Here is a 4,816-nt window from a genome sequence, read left to right on the forward strand (position 1 = left end):
TAAATATGGTAGAGTCCCTTTTCTACAAAGAAAACATTTTCTAAATTCAGGGCAAACCTAACAAAAACTAATTCGTCTCGCTTACAAAAATGGCAGAAAAGGACTAATAGAATAATATTTTTGCATGCTAAATTTGTGACTTGTGAATCTCTATGAACTTTAAAGTAACCATTATTGTGTCTAAGAATTGGGATAACAACTCTATTTGGTGTTGGGATTCGTCTCCACAATAAATTTGAGTTATTTCAAATCAAGTTTTGAACACATCAAAATATTCAGGATTTCTATTTTTTATCTATTTCTTTTAATTTTTTATATATGTCAAGAATTATTAGAAAGAGATCATGAAGTCACAACAAGACATTTGAAGTATGTGGGATAAGATTTATTCCTTTGTTAAATCAACTAATCGGATTGATATTGATTATTATTTTAGGAACTTTCTTTTCTTTCTTAACTTTCAATTATAACTAAAATTAAATTATTTAATTATTTTTATATAATTTTAAAAAAAGTTATTTACTCAATTGTACCAGGTACAATAATTTATACTTTTTATACATCTTTTATTGACTGATGTAATACATAGGTGCAACATAAGTAGACTAAAACTAGTAGAATATACGTATACATTTTTCATTTCTAATATGCACCTAAAAGTTGCACCTTTAGTGAGCTTCAACCGCAATAAATATTTACATGCACTTATTGTTCACATTAAACCACACAGTCTAACCTTAACAATTACAATAAAAAATAAAGTGAAAATACATAAAGCTGGTATAGATACCAAGTAGATGCAAATTAAAGTGATCTTCGCCTTTATAAATGTATGGATAGAAAACATGTCTTGCTCTCGAGAATTCTCGTGAGACAAGTTAGTACATTGCTTGAAAGAGTTTCAGAAGAATAAGCTTACCATGCTTGGCAATGCCAATGTAAATGGATAAAAAATATATAGCCCAGAACAAGTAAAATAGTCAAGAATATATAGTTTGCTGCGAAAACACAGAAACAAAAAGCATAGAAACATGAAGAAATGTACGGAACAGGAAAACAACCCTCTCGAAGAGAACATACTTAAAAAGTTATACAAAGTTACAACATAAAAGCAGCGTTGCACTCCCATTACATGAAAATACTGTTTATATGTCTCCAATGCTACAAAGCTACACTCCTCCTTGCCACCAAACGTCACCAACTCAAAAGGATAATACTTGCTGCTAGCAAACTGGAAGCTGATTCGCGTCCATTAGCAATGACAAAGTTTTATCATGTTTCAAATACACAAGTTTACACATTTTATTGGACCTTTAACTCATTCTTAAAGTTGTCAAATTGCAAGAGATTTCACCTCATCCACTTTCCAGAGGTCTTCTTCATACCTATGCCACCTCAGCAACCCTTCATCATTACGAGTACGCTGACACATGATGCACGAGTCACTCATGCAGGTTAGGAATTCGCGTAACCTAGATGCTTTATCAAGAATTGATTCATCAAGATCGGTCAGAATCTCCATCGGTTCAGGTGGAGGGACTTCCATCGGTTCAGGTGGAGGGACTTCGGTAATTAGGCAATGAGATATGTTGAGCACTTCCAATTTTTTTAACCCCTCCAAGATAATAACCAAGGTAGGTTTAGATAACAATGTGCACCTCACACTCAACACTTTCAAGTTTGGAAGATATTCTACCAGTACAGATGCAAAGAACATATCACAGGGCCCCATAATCCTGAGCTCAAGAAATTTTTGCAACTACTTCCAATTTCCTCCTTGACACATGGAGGATCTTCTATATCAGGCATCGTCAGTGATTCGAGATCTTCCCACATACGAATAGCCCGCATATTCGTCTCTTCTATTCTCGTTCCAAGCGGTGCATAACAAGACGTTTAAGCCGTGGACACCTGAAAAAGAGGAGATTCAATCAGCTGTCCTCTTCATTCTCACAGTAAACTTTGCTTCTCATAAATTAGAATAATGAAAAATTTCAAGGCATATATGCTTGCTATACGGTTTCTTGATTTAAGTTTTAGTACTAGAGAAAGATGAAGGTTTATTGGGGGAATACCTCTCGGCAGTATAAGTAAACTGATCGTCCCTGACATACAAATTGTAATGAAAGATTAACGTTAGAATGCTTCCTCAACTGAGGTTCAAACAAATCTTCAGGAGGCGGGTCAACGTTTCATCGGACTGACTGTGGACATATACGTACGGCTCAAACGAAATTTTGATGAAGTTTGATTTCAGCATGGACAAGTCCATCATTTTTCCACAAACATTGATCAGAGCAAGCCAACTGCCACGAAGTACATACTTGAGCAGGTCCAGAAGTCCACTCCAAAAGGTCAAAGGACTGGAATATCTTTACAAGGATATCACTATCAAGGTCCTCCCACCTCCTTACAAGAGAATCTCCTCCTTCCATCACAAAAGCTTCAATCTCCTAAGATTGTGGCATAAAAATTCCTGCAGAAACAAGGCATAGAATATTTGAATATATGGAATATTTGAATTCCTGACATTAAATTGATGTTGCTGATTGTCATTGTGTATTCTTGTGAATATAATCAGACCATGAAGCAGAAAAGTTAAGCCCTGCAATACAAAGAAACATAGAAGAATGTACAAATACGTCTGAGGAGTACTAGGATTCCCAAAAGTGAAGAAACTAGGAAATCTGACCTGGAACTTAAGTTGGTTATAGATAACGACAGAGAACTAAGTTCTTGGTGGCATAGCTGATGGAAGTATCACATTTTGGATAAAATAATCATTACCGAATAACAAAATGATACCAAAAGGAGGAAGCAACATTGATTTGCACATAAAATTCCCTAAAGAGGAAAATTCGATGTCCTTAGCATTAGGATGGAAAACCTGAAGACTCATTATATGCTTCGAAGAACAAGACAAGTAGAAAATGGAACTGGGGAATGGAATAAGTGTCCATGAAAAAGATGCATGTAGTTTCAGGAATCAAATAGAAGAGGATGCAAAAACATAATACGCCGTCCCTTCTATTTTACGTGAATGGAAACGAAAACAAATAAGTTAACATGATTTGTATATTTAACAAAGAGTAGTTAAAAGATATTAAAGTAGAAGTTGAGGTAATCTATATGAACACTCAATATCCATTTGGATCAGTTTCATTCCAATACTCTGATATTAAGGATTCTCTATTAATAACCGTTTTTTTTTATATTTTCAACAGAAAGACTCCTGGCAAACAACATACTTAACATAAGTGTAGCAACATAACATAAACCTTAATCCTAACTATTGAAATTACCTACTGTGCTTCATTTATATTTTATTTTTTGCTAATTTCACAAGAATCTCGAGAAATTGTAAGTCATTTGAGACAACTTTGCACATGTGATTGTAAAGTTTACCTCGTCCATTTTAACACCTTCAACCATCATAGAGTCGCAGCTACAAACTGGTGCATTTGAACTTCTAATGTAGACATTTCCAAACTATAGATCATGACCTTCTTTCCTTTTATCTTCTGCATGTGCTACTTGTACCTTGTCATAATCATCACTTATTTTGTCTAAGTTTTGAATGACCACACACCATCATACCATTCAGATTTCTAAAACACTCACTTTTTGGATGTGTCGGAACTCAGATACCCACCATCACGCCATATACTACCAGTGGTCTCACAGCTGTCTTATAATACCTATCTTTCACTCCGGTATGTATCTCCTTATCCCATAACACTTTCAACTACATGAGTCTAATTGCGCCTTCATCTATCAGACTATCACACACCATTGAGGTGAACAATCTATTTTAAACTGAGCCTAGACATATGAACAATCTATGTGAACTCACTTTAATGATCTCAGACCTGAATAAAGAAGTGTTGTGGTGAATTAACGATCAACATAATACTAGTTTATCCTCACAGTAAGGAATTAATAAGACAAATGGTATCAAATATTTTGTAACGTCCTGAAATAAAGTGTCATATAAATTGGGACAAATGAAGTATTGATAACAAGTCTTCAACAACAGAACCAATGATAATTGGTAGGGGATCCGTAAATGACTAAACTCTAAATTGAAAGCTAAACTAGCAAGTAAACATGCTGGATCTTCAATAGTCTTCCAACAAAAGCTGAAAAACACAAGTACTTTTAGGTTAAAACTTAGCACCTTCAACAACAACATACTCAGTGTAATCCCACAGGTGGGGTCTAGGGAGGTTACAGTATACGCAAACCTTACCCCTACCTCGTGGAGGTTTAAAACTCAACACCTAAAAGCACAAAAATATGTTTAAAGGAAAGAGTGAGAGGACCTAAATGAAATAGGAAAGTTTTGCTTAGTCTATGAGTATGATATGTTAGGAGTCTTGATAAATATCAAGCTTCTAAAAGCAATTATCCAGATTGAACTATACATAATTATGTACACCCTATCTTTCATTTTTTGTGAAGATGTTTGACGGACCACAACATTTAAGATGTTAATTTGATATATTACTCATAATGGAAGAAACTAGTAAATTAGTGGTTGCAAAGAGATATCACGTCAAAATTAAAGAAGGAATAATTTAATACATCTTAAATTCTTAAAAACGTGATACATTTATAAAATAGAATGGTTCCAAACATTTTGGAACATCCTAAAATGGGAAGAGAGTCATATAAATTGGAACATAGGGAGTATAAATATTTCAGGATACAGAATATTCATCCCAGAAAGAGCTTAAAGAATGGATGGGAAGAGAACTTGAATGAAATGGGACTTCACTGAGGTTCTTGTCTTCCTCTCATAAACAAACTAGAATTT

The 4,816-nt window shown here is 34.3% G+C and overlaps 1 pseudogene; it reads right to left on the reverse strand.

The window, feature by feature from the left end:
• Positions 1-1,059: 1,059 nt before the first annotated feature.
• On the reverse strand, positions 1,060-2,447 carry LOC132058318 (F-box/LRR-repeat protein At3g48880-like; annotated as a pseudogene).
• Between the last annotated feature and the right edge of the window lie 2,369 nt (positions 2,448-4,816).

The sequence above is a fragment of the Lycium ferocissimum genome, chromosome 5 (genome assembly GCF_029784015.1).
Source record: "Lycium ferocissimum isolate CSIRO_LF1 chromosome 5, AGI_CSIRO_Lferr_CH_V1, whole genome shotgun sequence".
NCBI lineage: Eukaryota > Viridiplantae > Streptophyta > Magnoliopsida > Solanales > Solanaceae > Lycium > Lycium ferocissimum.